The 15722-nt window shown below is 40.1% G+C and overlaps 1 long non-coding RNA gene across 1 annotated transcript in view; it reads left to right on the plus strand.

Moving 5' to 3' along the window:
- LOC149976651 (uncharacterized) overlaps positions 1–14354 on the plus strand; it is a 91706-nt gene extending 77352 nt beyond the window's left edge. Inside the window, exon 4 of the long non-coding RNA XR_016487225.1 lies at positions 12088–14354. This is a non-coding gene — a long non-coding RNA (uncharacterized LOC149976651). The remainder of the gene's footprint in view (positions 1–12087) is intronic.
- The last annotated feature ends 1368 nt before the right edge of the window (positions 14355–15722 follow it).

Here is a 15722-nt window from a genome sequence, read left to right on the forward strand (position 1 = left end):
ACTCTCAGTTAGATAGCAAATGTTCAGTTTTTCCAAAAAGATTATTTGTGTAGGAGAAATCGGTCCGTTTTGTTCTTCACGTTTGGCTGAGAAAAAAACCAGAAAATTCAGTAAACTTTTTTTTCAACTTTTTTACAAATTAACTCCATAATATCGACAGAAACATGGCAAACGTTGTTTAGAATCAATCCTCAAGGTGTTTTTCACATATCTATTCGATGATAAGTCACTCCTGGCAGTTTGGTTTCTCCTCTCTTCAAAATGGAAAAAAGCGTGCACCTGGAGATTGCGCAATAGTTTCGACGGAGGACACCCAGCGGACACCTGGTAAATGTAGTCTCTTATGGGCAATTTTCCAATGATATGCCTACAAATACGTCACAATGCTGCAAACACCTTGGGGAAACGACAGAAAGTGTAGGCTCTCTCCTTGCGCATTCACAGCCATATAAGGAGACATTGGTACACAGCGCCTCAAAAATCTGTCTCACTTCCTGTATGAAATGTCATCTTGGTTTCGCCTGTAGCATTAGTTCTGTGGCACTCACAGACAATATCTTTGCAGTTTTGGAAACGTCAGGGTGTTTTCTTTCCAAAGCTGTCAATTATATGCATAGTCGAGCATCTTTTCGTGACAAAATATCTCGTTTAAAACGGGAACGTTTTTCATCCAAAAATGAAATACTGCCCCCAGAGGTTCATGAGGTTAACAGCACAAATGCTTAATGATTTACATGCTTTAGGGTGCCATGTTTCAATTTTGTGTTTATCGTAACAGTAGGTCGAATGACATGTGCGGTGGCAATCCTCACAGGGTGTCAAGTTTAAGGGTTGCATTGGGCACTCTGCATCCTGACATACTGAACAGTTATAACGGCACGAGTGCCCCCCCCTTTCGGGTGTAGCCGGTATGGCAGGATGGACACACATATGGGGCCCCTATGAACGCTGTGATGTTGGTAACGGCGTAGTAATGTTCGTTTTGCACATAAAAGTACAGAATCTGAGGATGCGGTTGGGGGGTTGACGTATTATTTGCACTACAAGCTCGAGGGTCCGATCGGCTATGACGGCTAAATTTGACTGAACAAGGCGGTCTAGCAGCGCGGTAAATTGTTCAAGAGAGCCTGCATAACACAGCATATCTCCACAAATTTCCAACTGTAAAACATCCCGTGGTTCGCCATAATCTCTTGCCGTCTCTAACAGATCGTTCAGAGTGTCCATTATCATTACGTAAAACACCGCATAGTCAAGATTCTGATTCACCCATAGGAAATTGAAAAACTGTCGAATCTCTGTACTGTTGAATTTAATCCGGTACACAACCCGGACACCACAATACCATCTCCCTCCAGATTTATTAGATAATTTTCCAATTCCCCAAAAACATCTTGTGGCGTTTCAGACTCTACGGACCTGGGCGTTACTGGTTGGTCTATCGCTGTTGGGGTGGCAGGGGCCGAAAATGTCTGACTCTCGTTCATCCGATTAATTAAGGTTATGAGGGCTTCGGGAATCTGTGATAACATGTTTTCATCGGGCGTCCCTGACTCGTTCATACGATTAATCATTTCTAGGAGTTCGGCTGGAATCTGGGATAATATGCTTTCATCGGACGTCCCTGACTCGTTCATACGTTTAATAACTTCTAGGAGTTCTGGCAGTATCTGTGCTAAGAGGCTTTCAACTGTCTCACCTTGTTCCTGTAGTTCTGCCATTTGGATAATTAAGGATGTGCGTTTTTGGGTATTTCTGGAATGATTGGTGTTACATGTATGATTTTAGCGTCTGTATTTGCGTTTTTTAACCTGTCTAAGATGTTGGTTCCCAATTGGGAATCAACCCTCCCACGTTCAGCTGAAACGGTGGCGCATGGAACGCAAAAATATTCTTAAAAATATTTAACCTCCACACATTAACAAGTCCAATAGCTCAAATGAAAGATAAACACCTTGTTCATCTAGCCAGCAAGTCAGATTTCTAAAATGTTTTACGACGAAAACATAGCACATATATATGTCAAACCACCACCAGACACAGCTCATTTGAATAGCCAAAACATGCAATCAACAAACGCAGGATTAAAAAATAAATCGTTCACTAACCTTTTGAAAATCTTCATCAGATGACAGTAATAGGACATGTTACACAGTACATTTTTTTTTTCAATAATATGCCATTTATATCCATAAATGTCCATTTACATTGAGTTCACGTTCAGAAATTACTCAAAAATGTCCGCAGGAAATCTAGGTAACATAAATAGACATCATAAACTTTGACTAAATATACATGTTCTACATATAGTTAGAAAGATACACTGCTTCTTTATGCAACCGCTTTGTTAGATTTATTTTTAACGTTACAGAAATCGCACACTATTCAATATGCTGAGACGGCGCTCAGATACAAGCTACATTTCTCCGTAATGTTGGAGTCAACAGAAACACAGATTTCAGCATAAATATTCCCTTACCTTTGATGGTTTTCGTTCAGAATGTTCTGGAAGGCTTCATACTTACGCAATACATCGTTTGGTTTCAAGTCTTGCGTCTTTGTATTAGCTACTGCTAATAACATCAGCTGAAATGCACCCAAAATGTCCTCTGGTCCGGAAAAGTTGCGCATCAAAACTTCAAAATTACATATTATATGTCGACTAAACAGGTCAAACTAAGTGCAGAAGCAAGCTTTATGATGTTTTAAAAACACAAAACAAACTTCAATTCAATCGGCCATCGTCTGTCCTTCTCTTGAGTGCTGGAACAAAGGAATGGCTGGGACTAATTCGCGCCACAACGCATAACCTACTTGCTCGTGGCACGCACTATTTTCACTCCCATAGGGCCAATTGTCGCGGGATTTGAACGATTAAACGCTATACTGAATGAGGACATCTAGTGAAAGACATAGAAAGTCTCCCCAGAATCATAACTGGTTGGGAAGGGTGGGGGCGATGACGTCAAAGTTGCTCCAACTTTCATGACCACAAAAACTAGTTTGGAAGAATGCCTGCCCTGTGAGTTCTGCTATACTTACAGACATAATTCCAACGGTTTTAGAAGCTTTAGAGTGTTTTCTATCCAATAATAATTATTATATGCATATATTAGCAATTTTTGACAGATTTGTTTTTCAGTTTACTAGGGGTACCCAATCTCTCCAAAGGGGGCATATGTCTGCCATATCCTTAACAGGTTTTAATCAGACAGGTTTTTTACATGGACGATACTTAGGAGATAATACAACTTAAGTACTGGAAACAATTGAACACAATAACAAATCTGGGAAATCAGGCCTGGTATTCATAGCTGACTTTGAAAAGGCTTTTGATAAAGTACGACTGGAATTTATATATAAATGCCTGGAACACTTACATTTTGGAGAATCTCTTATAAAATGGGTTAAAGTTATGTATGGTAATCCAAGGTGTAAATAGTCAATAATGGCTACTTCTAGGAATGTATTAAACTGCCAAGAAGAGTAAAACAAGGGTGTCCACTATTGGCATATCTATTTATTATGGCCATTGAATTGTTAGCTATTAAAATCAGATCCAACAATAATATCAAGGGCCTAGAAATAAAGAGCTTAATTTTAAAGGTGTCATTGTACGCTGATGATTTATGTTCTTTTAAATCCACAACTTGGATCCTTCCCCAGTTTCCTAGAAGATCTAGATAATTTTTCTAACCTCTCTGCATGTATTACATTACTGTGTAATTTACCAATAAAATGGCCTGATGGTGAAGTGGACATACTCGGTATTCATATCCCAAAATACTCACAATACAATAAAAGGGTCTGATGGTGAAGTGGACATACTCGGTATTCATATCCCAAAATACTCACAATGCACCCCGACCTCCTCCCCCTGTTTTTCTGTCTTTTCTTCACATGGGTGATGGAGATTTGAGTCTCGGGGAAGCAGTATATCATTTGCGTCGGACTTTCTCCAGTTTGAGGTGAGTAATCGCTGTTCTGATGTCCAGAAGCTATTTATTAGAGTCATTAGAGAAGGTATTATGTACAAAATAAGGTCTCTGAGCGGTTTCCTTCCTCTGGGACAGCTCAGTTAGGAAGGATGACTATCTTTCTTGTGACTGGATGTATTGATACACCATTTTAAGCCTAATTTAATACCTTTGCCATATTCAAAGGGATATTCAGTGTCTGCTTTTTTTTTACCCATCTACCAATCTTTGCGAGGCATTGGAAAACCTCTCTGGTCTTTGTGGTTGAACCTGTTTTTGCAAATAATGTGGACAAGAAATTAACTTTGTCCTGAATACAAAGCGTTATGTTTGGGGCAAATCCAACACAACACCACTGAGTGCCATTTTCAAGCATGGTGGTGGCTGCATCAGGTAATGGCCATAATTAATAGATATGCCAATAGTGGACACCCTTGTTTTACTCTTCTTGGCAGTTTAATACATTCCTAGAAGTAGCCATTATTGACTATGCTTGTCATCGGGACAAGGACTATGGAGTTTTTTTAGGATAAAAATAAATGGAATAGAGCTAAGCACAGGCAAAATCCTAGAGGAAAAGCTAGCTTTCCAACAGACACTGGAAGACAAATGTACATTTCAGCAGGACAATAAGCTAAAACAAAAGGCCAAATCGTTGGTAAGAATTGAACATGACTGTCTAGCAATGATCAACAACCAACTTGACAGAGCATGAAGAATTTTAAAAAGAGTAATATGCAAATATTGTACAATCCAGGTGTGCAAAGCTCTTAGACTTATTACATTTTCAATACATTTGCAAAAATGTCTAAAAACATGTCTTCAATTTGTCATTATGTGGTATTGTATGTAGATGGTGAGATTTGTATTAATTTAATCCATTTTGAATTCAGGCTGTTACAACAAAATGTGGAATAAGTCAAGGGGTGTGAATAGTTACTGAAGGCACTGTAGGTTGGGACAGAAACACAACAGCTTCAATGACACATTTCCCTGAACAGAAATATATATATATAATAATCGTATGTTAGGTAGTATAATTACGCAGAACACGTGTTAAGTTTTCCTGAATAACCAGGCCTGCTGGGAGCATAGGCCTGTTGAACAACTTCAGATAATGATTGGGAACAGACAGCGCATCAGAAGTAAAAATACAGACAATCGGGCCTGCTACTGTGCCTTTCTATAATCTGTCAAGAGTAGACCCACAGTTTATCCAAATGGAATAAAACATTCAAATAACAGGGATTTTGCACCATTATTCAAATGACATTTTCACCACAGTTTTACAGCCTAGAGTAGAATTGTACTCACTTGACAACAATAATGCAATTATTCAGTGTTGTAGGCTAGTCTGGGTAGGATAATTGTATTGTCCCGAAACAATTTTTTTGGGGGAGATTTTTGAGCTGCATGTCATCACTGTTCTTTTATGTGCAATGACACCTGGCAAATCAGCTATTCTTCCATCTTGTGGATTTATACTAAACAAAATATAAAATGCAACAATTTCTATGAATTTACTGATTTACAGTTTACATAAGGAAATCAGTCAATTGAAATACATTCATTACACCCTAATCTATAGATTTCACATAACTGGGAATACAGATATGCATCTATTGCTCACAGATGCGTTAAAAAATAAGTTAAGGACGTGGATCAGAAAAACAGTCAGTATCTGGTGTGACAACAATTTGCCTCATGCAGCACGACACATCTCCTTCACATAGAGTTGATCAGACTGGAATGTTGTCCCACTCCTCTTCAATAGCTGTGCGAAGTTGCTGGATATTGGCGGTAACTGGAACACTCTGTTGTACACGACGATCCAGAGCTTCGCAAACATGCTCAATGGGTGACATGTCTGGTGAGTATGCAAGCCACGTAAGAATTAGGACATTTTCAGCTTCCAGGAATTGTGTTCAGATCCTTCCAACATGGATCGCGCATTATCATGCCGAAACATGAGGTGATGGAAGCTGTTGAATTAAATAATAATGGGCCTCAGGATCTTGTCACAGTATCTCTGTGCATTCAAATTGCCATCGATAAAATGCAATTGTGTTTGTTATCCATAGGTTATGCCTGCCCATACCATTACCCCACCGCCACCATGGGGCACACTGTTCACAATGTTGACATCAATAAACCGCTCGCTCACACGACATCATACACATGGTCTGCGTTTGTGAGGGCGGTTGGATGTACTGACATATTCTCTAAAATGATGTTGGAGGCGGTTTATGGAAGAGAAATTAACATTCAATTCTCTGGCACCAGCTCTGGTGGCCATTCCTGCAGTCAGCATGCCAATTGCTCATTCCCTCAAAACTTGAAACATCTGGCATTGTGTTGTGACAAAACTGCACATTTTAGAGTGGCCATTTTTTCTAAGAGTATTATTATATCATTGAGCAATTGACTATGACTTTTCAAATCACCCAACAGTGCAATTTGAATAGTTAACTTTAGCCATTCCTGAACCTGCGAACAATAAAAAAACTACATATGGACAGTACCAAAACAAATGATCTAATTATTCTGCCTCTTCAAAGCACAATCTGCAGAGCTGGGTGGTTGTATCCCCCATATATATAAAACATTCAATTGGTTGCAAAAATTCTGTATAATAATTTAAATTGAAAAACTGTGTTTTTAATCTGACGTTGTTGTTTGTCAGTTCACACAGTTCAAAATCTCTTCCCAACTATTTTGCAATCTACAGTGCCTTGCGAAAGTATTCGGCCCCCTTGAACTTTGCGACCTTTTGCCACATTTCAGGCTTCAAACATAAAGATATAAAACTGTATTTGTTTGTGAAGAATCAACAACAAGTGGGACACAATCATGAAGTGGAACGACATTTATTGGATATTTCAAACCTTTTTAACAAATCAAAAACTGAAAAATTGGCCGTGCAAAATTATTCAGCCCCCTTAAGTTAATACTTTGTACCGCCACCTTTTGCTGCGATTACAGCTGTAAGTCGCTTGGGGTATGTCTCTATCAGTTTTGCACATCGAGAGACTGACATTTTTTCCCATTCCTCCTTGCAAAACAGCTCGAGCTCAGTGAGGTTGGATGGAGAGCATTTGTGAACAGCAGTTTTCAGTTCTTTCCACAGATTCTCGATTGGATTCAGGTCTGGACTTTGACTTGGCCATTCTAACACCTGGATATATTTATTTTTGAACCATTCCATTGTAGATTTTGCTTTATGTTTTGGATCATTGTCTTGTTGGAAGACAAATCTCCATCCCACTCTCAGGTCTTTTGCAGACTCCATCAGGTTTTCTTCTAGAATGGTCCTGTATTTGGCTCCATCCATCTTCCCATCAATTTTAACCATCTTCCCTGTCCCTGCTGAAGAAAAGCAGGCCCAAACCATGATGCTGCCACCACCATGTTTGACAGTGGGGATGGTGTGTTGCTTTTACGCCAAACATAACGTTTTGCATTGTTGCCAAAAAGTTCAATTTTGGTTTCATCTGACCAGAGCACCTTCTTCCACATGTTTGGTGTGTCTCCCAGGTGGCTTGTGGCAAACTTTAACCGACACTTTTTATGGATATCTTTAAGAAATGGCTTTCTTCTTGCCACTCTTCCATAAAGGCCAGATTTGTGCAATATACGACTGATTGTTGTCCTATGGACAGAGTCTCCCACCTCAGCTGTAGATCTCTGCAGTTCATCCAGAGTGATCATGGGCCTCTTGGCTGCATCTCTGATCAGTCTTCTCCTTGTATGAGCTGAAAGTTTAGAGGGACGGCCAGGTCTTGGTAGATTTGCAGTGGTCTGATACTCCTTCCATTTCAATATTATCGCTTGCACAGTGCTCCTTGGGATGTTTAAAGCTTGGGAAATCTTTTATATCCAAATCCGACTTTAAACTTCTTCACAACAGTATCTCGGACCTGCCTGGTGTGTTCCTTGTTCTTCATGATGCTCTCTGCGCTTTTAACGGACCTCTGAGACTATCACAGTGCAGGTGCATTTATACGGAGACTTGATTACACACAGGTGGATTGTATTTATCATCATTAGTCATTTAGGTCAACATTGGATCATTCAGAGATCCTCACTGAACTTCTGGAGAGAGTTTGCTGCACTGAAAGTAAAGGGGATGAATAATTTTGCACGCCCAATTTTTCAGTTTTTGATTTGTTAAAAAAGTATAAAAAAATATCCAATAAATGTCGTTCCACTTCATGATTGTGTCCCACTTGTTGTTGATTCTTCACAAAAAAAATACAGTTTTATATCTTTATGTTTGTTCAAGGAGGCCGAATACTTTCGCAAGGCACTGTATTTATAAATAGAAAGTTGAATACTAATTATTTTACAACATTCCCTATTTTTAATGGTATGGTGTATTTGTAGTTTGATTTGCCCTCACAATGTGTAAGCTACAAAGCTTTGCAGACAGCTGACACTCTTCCAATAAATAATCAGGGATGCACTGGTACTGTTAAGAATCTTTAGTAGAATATATTTTGTTTGTCAAACTGTAACAGATACAGAAAGGAGAAAATCTATTATAAAAATCACTATACACATTCACACAAATGGATACAAATAAAGAACAGCATTCCTGTCACGAGCTAGCAACAAGAAAATAAGCCTAGCTAGCCAACTTGACCATGCAGAAATGTTGACAATTTACATCACAGGAAAGGTGCCACAAAACATATACACACAATCTAAGTGCCCATATAGCTTAATAACTATACTTTAGCTCTGCCACAAGTGATATCTGAACACTTAAAATAGTTACATACATCCAAAACCCATAGAAGCTAAATTCCATCACACAATGTTAAGTGAATGGTAGAAGTTTTCATAGTTACTTAGTTTCGCAATTAGCTTAGCATCATTGGAACTTAGAAAACTAAGTAACAAAATTAGCAAAAGCATGTCCTAATAACTCAAAAGTACTTACACACCAAATCGGTGATCGATTGTTATGAAAACCTGAAATCGGCCGTAATTAATTGGCCATTCCGATTAATCGGTCGACCTCTAGTACCTCTAGCTTGTTTGTTTCTTTCTCCATTGTCGAAGCTATTTCATCATGCATCTCGAGGCTTGCCTTCAATTCCTTTACATCTTTACTGACTAGTTCAAGAATGCCCAAGTTATCATTCATCGACTTTAGCAAGTCAGTTTCTACACCATTCCCGATGGTGAAAAGCATGAATCGTTTGTGTCAATCGTGGAGTCTTACTTTCTTTTGGGGATTGGTTCTCCATGCTTACTCTCCGACATGTTTTTGTGTTGATGGAATTGGTTGTATTGGTCAATACATTTCTGTAGCCTTATAATTTGTTTTGTGTTATTATCCAGATTGATGGTTATTGTCCATGAGTATTCTACACCCCAGTCTTCAGTTGCCATACTAAGCTAAGATATGGAATTGTTTTAAGATGGTCATACCATGCATCATTAGCTATGTGATATTGAATTGTAGGACCCCTTTAGGTATCAAAAAACATATGTCCATATAATTTGATCAAACTCAATTTGGCCTTTATTACTATAGCCAGAAAGAAAACAATAGACAAGCATGGTGTAGGTAAAGGCTACAAGACCATCTCCAAGCAGCTTGATGTACCTGTGACAACAGGTATTAAGAAGTTTAAGGCCCGTGGAACTGTAGCCAACCTCCCTGGGCGCGACTACTAGAGGAAAATCAACCACCAGATTGAACAGAAGGATAGTGCAAATGGTAGAAAAAGAACCAAGGATAACTGCCAAAGAGATATAAGCTGAACACCAAGGTGAAGGTACGTCAGTAACTGATCGCACCATCCATCACTTTTTGAGTGGAAGTGGGCTCCATGGAAGAAGACCCAGGAGAACTCCACTTTTGAAACAAAAACATAAAACAACCAGACTGGAATTTGCTAAAATGCATATTGACAAGCCACAATCCTTCTGGGAGATTGTCCTTTGGACAGATGAGTCAAAACTGGAGCTTTTTGGCAAGTCACATCAGCTCTGTGTTTACAGAAAAAAATGAAGCTTTCAAAGAAAAGAACACCATACCTACATTGAAACATGGAGATGGCTCGGTTATGTTTTGGGGCTGCTTTGTTGCCCCTGGCACAGTGTGCCTTGAATCTGTCCAGGGCACAATGAAATCTCAAGACTATCAAGGCATTCTGGAGCGAAACGTACTGCCCAGTGTCAGAAAGCTCTGTCTAAGTCGCAGGTCATGTGTCCTCCAACAGGATAAGAACAAAAAATGTGACTATTCTGAAGTGGCATTCTCTAGTTCTGATCTGAATCCTATCGAACATCTATGGAAAGAGCTGAAACTTGCAGTCTGGAGAAAGCACCCCCATCAAACCTGAGACAGTTGGAGCATTTTGCTCAGGAAGAGTGGGCCAAATGATCTCACAGAAGTCTCATTGAGAGCTACAGAAAACATTGATGCCAATTACTTTTCTCAGTTTCAAGTTATTTCAGAGAAAAATTGTGCATTCTTCATTTTTTGCGTTATTAACCGATCCACCTACCACTATGGATAGAGGGCAGGATAGAAAGCATTGTGTGATGTTGTAAGCGTGAGGGAAGAACCAAAACACCTTGATAGGGGAGGAGCATGCATGCATCCCTGCAGATCAGCATTTTACTTTGTTCATTTAACTAGGAAAGTCAGTTAACAACAAATTCTTAATTACAATGACGGCCTTCCCCGGCAACACTGTGCGCCAGCCTATGGGACTCCCAATCACAGCCAGATGTGATGCAGTCTGGATTTGAACCAGGTACTACAATGACACCTTTTGCACTGAGATGCAGTGTCTTAGTTGGTTGTGCCACTCAGGAGCCCATGAATCAATGTAGTTTTCTATACCTCCATCAGTAGAGAAGTTCACTGTGAGGATCATCTGTACTTCTTCATTCACCAGGCAAATGTAAACCTCTGGTCATCCCACTGTGTGGAAGAAAAAAATTATGACATCTGTGACGAAGTTGGACATTACATTGTGCACATAAGATCATTTCTAAAACCCACAACTGTTTTACTCAACATTTTGAAATTATTGTCAAAAAATAGATTAATAACCTGACAGGTTAAAATCAGGCTTAGAGCTAAAAGGATAAAACAAGGATAAAAAAAGAGAGTCCTTGCCATCACAAAATGGGGGTGCATTCTGTCGTGGAAATTTCCTCTATTTACCAAATCATGGGAGCAAACCAAAACACAAGTCAGAGTTAGTTATCAAAGTCCATCTTTAATTATATGAGCTCTATCACAAACCTGTGACTCTCAGCAATTCAGTGTCTAACCATGAATTCTCTGAGAGCCCCTTCCGCATTTCAAATGAGGTCCTTTATAGCAAAGACACACACAGGATAAGACAGCATCAGCATAATTCATCGTTCAGCTTTGTCTCCTTTTTCAAACCCCAGAACCATAAACCAACCCTCCATATCAACAGGCATATATCAAATTGTCATTTATAGATACAACCAACTCTAAATACAACCAATTCTATCTTGACAAGATCACACAGACACATTGACTGGCACACAGACATTGTGGAGCCAAAAGATATGTTTACACATGATCATACTTTGACCTCTCCCCTCTCTGCGGTCCATGCAACTTAGTCGTGACATAGAACAGATACTGCAAACCCTGCCACAGTATTATACAAAAATAACATTCTTGATGAGAAGTAATTTACAAACATATGATGAATATGAAACATCTTACATATGTTACCAACAAATTCGGATTATTCCACGACAATTCTAGAGCCTTGCTTGTCTATGACACCACAAGGAAGGGTATGTTCTAGTCATGGGTTGCACTTTTCATCACAATATTGGAACATTCGCTTTAGGACCTATGCCCGACTGAGCATTCCACTCAATGCATTGTCAATGAGCGCTGATGAAGATTTAATAAAAAATGCATTACAGTGGCTTGGAAATAAAATTATGTTTTAGGTGCCATTATTATTATTCGACCATGCTGGTCATTTATGAACATTTGAACATCTTGGCCATGTTCTGTTATAATCTACACCCGGCACAGGACTGGCCACCCCACATATGCTCTCTCTAATTCTCTCTTTCTTTCTCTCTCTCGGAGGACCTGAGCCCTAGGACCATGCCCCAGGACTACCTGACATGATGACTCCTTGCTGTCCCCAGTCCACCTGACCGTGCTGCTGCTCCAGTTTCAACTGTTCTGCCTTATTATTATTCGACCATGCTGGTCATTTATGAACATTTGAACATCTTGGCCATGTTCTGTTATAATCTCCACCCGGCACAGCCAGAAGAGGACTTGCCACCCCACATAGCCTGGTTCCTCTCTAGGTTTCTTCCTATGTTTTGGCCTTTCTAGGGCCTTTCTAGGGCCATCTATCTAAAGTAAATTTGACGACATGATGATGGATGAATGGCAAATTAATTGCCTCAGTTTAGAACGACTGGGGTTATCACAACTTTTGGGCACCACTATGTCAGAGGGCAGCTTGAGAATGTTCATAACAATGGTATGACGCGATCGAGTGATGTACAGTAGGTGCCATCTATGAATAACTTACAAGTGTGTATTCTAGAGCTATGCATGTCTATGCCATCACAAATAAGGGTTCTTTCTCAAGCTTTGTTAATCTATGACATCACACATTCTAGCACTGTGTGAGTACATGACAGCACAAATAATGGTGAGTTCTATTGTCTTGTAGGGTACATTATCATTATCATTGATCACACTGTCTCTCAGGAGACCTCAATAAAGATATAAACCATATAATTACTATGGTATAGTATTAGTATGCTTATTCTAGGATTCTGCTAAGTTATTTTAACACTAACAGGTTATGTAGCCTATCTTACCTCATTTGAGGTAATTTAATAGGACTCCTTTGGAAAGTATAATTGTTACCAAAGCAATTTGGCACAATGTCACCATGAAAAACCAGCATTCCACATTGTATTGGGGTTGGTTGGCGTTTGTGGCACAGTCAATAGGGGTTGCAGCCGTAAATGTACCACATTAAAATGGATTCAGTTTGTTTTAAAATTTGATTTACTAATATTTCACAAATAATGTTGAAGAAAATTCAAATTAAAACATATTTTGGCCTACAAATAGGCCATAGTTGGCTTACATGGCTACTGCTAATCAACAAGTAAAATCAATCAACAATCACCCATCGAAATAAGAAATCTGTCTACAAATCGATAGATACATAGCCTATGTGTCTATATGGGTCCACCCTTTTCATGTGTTAAATTAACACACAGTTTAGTGTAAAGCCTTTGAAGAAAAGGACTAGGGTGGACTAAGTTTGGTTCAGGACTGTTGCTAACACTATGGTACATCGACAGTGTGATGTTGGAGCAACAACCTCTCCCTCAATGTCAGCAAGACCAAGGAGTTGATCTTGGACTACAGGAAACGGGGGAGCGGGTAGAGTGCTTCAAGTGGTCCAAACACACAATGGTCCAAACACACACACACATAGTCGTTAAGAAGGCGTGACAGTGCCTCTTCCCCCTCAGGAGGTTGAAAAGGTTTTACATGGGCCCTCAAATCCTTTAAAGGTTCTACAGCTGTACCATTGAGAGCATATTGACTGGCTGCTTCACTGATTGGTATGGCAATAGGACCGCCCTCAATCGCATGGCGCTACAGACGGTTGTGCGGACAGCCCAAGACATTACTGGGGCCAGGCTCCCTGCCATCCAGGACCTCTATATCAGGCAAAGATCACAACCACCCAAGCCATAGACTATTTTCTCTGCGGCCCCACGGCAAGAGGATAAGAGGTACCGGTGCATCAAGTCTGACAACAACAGGCTCTTGAACAGCTTCTATCCCCAAGCAATACGACTGATAAATAGCTAATAAAATAGCTGCACGGACCGAGTTTACCTTGTATCTTTATTGACCTTTTATTTCAGTATTTGCGGTCTCTATGCACACTCACAGGGCCCTAAACACACACTCACTGTCACTCCAACACACACACAAACACTCACACCATCATTTGCTCACTTACACATAATATGCACATACATTTAAACCGACTCTACACAACCGCACACCCACTCACAATCAAGCTGCTGCTACTCTGTTAATCTTATATCACGTTACCTAGACACCTTACATATCTATCTACATCACTCCAGTATCCCTCCACATGTAAATATGTTATTGGAACTAACTTTTTAAAATATTTCCTGTATATAGTATACTTACTTTATTGTGTATCTCTTATTGTTTTTTCTCATGTTTTTATTTGTAGTAATACATTATTTATGATTGCATTGTTGGGTTTTGAGTTTGCAAGAAAGGCATTTCATTGTACTTGTGCATGTGACATTAAATGTTGAAACTTAAAAGACTAAAACCATTTGTCAATACATATAGCTAATAATTCAGTTCAGACAGGTTTAATAAGTCAGGATCACAATTTCCCCCAGTCTGTTCCCAATTGAGAATAGCAACTTTTATATCAAGTAAATGTACCCGCGGGTGTACAAAGCATTAGGAACACCTTCCTAATATTGAGTTGCACCACTTTTTGCCCTCAGAACAGCCTCAAATCGCCAGCGCGTTACACAGGGATGCTGGCTCATGTTGACTCCAATGCTTTCAACAGTTGCATCAAGTTGGCTGGATGTCCTTTGGGTGGTGGACCAATCTTGATGTTGACTGTGAAAAACCTAGCAGGGTTGCAGTTCTTGATACACTCAAACCGGTGCGCCTGGCACTTACTACCATACCCCTTTCAAAGGCACTGAAATCTTTCGTATTGCTCATTCACCCTCTTAATGGCACACATACACAATTAATGTCTTAAAAATCCTTATTTTACCTGTCTCCTTGTCATGCCCTGATCTGTTTCACCTGTCCTTGTGATTGTCTCCACCTCCTCCAGGTGTCACTTATTTTCCCCGGTGTATTCATCCCTGTGTTTCCTGTCTCTCTGTGCCAGTTCATCTTGCATGTTTCCAAATCAATCAGCGTTTTTCACGTTCTCCTGCTTTCTGCATTTTCCGTTTTCTAGTCCTCCCAGTTTTGACCCTTGCCTGTTTCTGGACGTGGTACCCGCCTGCCTGACCATTCTGCCTGCCTTGACCACGAGCCTGTCTGAAACTCTGTACCTCCTGGACTCTCATCTGGTTTTGACCTTTTTGACTGTCCACGACTATTCTCTTGCCTACCCCTTTGGATAGGGGCTCAGTTCCTTGACGGAACGTCACGATCATAGGTTCAAGGCTGTTGTGGAGCAAATCAGTCTGCCATTTCTGAAAAACCCCAATCACCTGGTAATTGTTTCCCTATCTGTGGTGAGTTTGTACAGCTTATCCCGACTCCCTGTGAACCCCGCTTACCTCCTCCAGAGCGATATTTGGGAATCCTGGTACCTGCCGGGGTTTTCTTTCTCAATGCTCACAAGTTTTTGAGCTACAGCCATCTTCATTTTCTTGAGCCCGATCGAAGATATCGTGTATAATTACGCTAATGGGCTACGGCATTTTGGGAACAACAATCTGCCATTTGTAGTCAATTGGAGGAATTCATGGCAAAGGTGAGAAAAGGTTTTGAGTCTCCGGTATCCAGAGTGCCTGTAATCCGGAGTCTCTTTTCAATACTTTTCTGTACAGATTATCTGAGGTAAAGGTTGAGCTAGCTTCTCTCCCACTGCCGGTGGACCTCGGCTCTCTTATTGCCTTAACCATTCAAATTGATGGACGCCTAAGGGA

Source organism: Oncorhynchus mykiss, chromosome 16, assembly GCF_057628025.1.
Source record: "Oncorhynchus mykiss isolate SJ-2025 chromosome 16, ASM5762802v1, whole genome shotgun sequence".
Classification (NCBI taxonomy): Eukaryota; Metazoa; Chordata; class Actinopteri; order Salmoniformes; family Salmonidae; genus Oncorhynchus; species Oncorhynchus mykiss.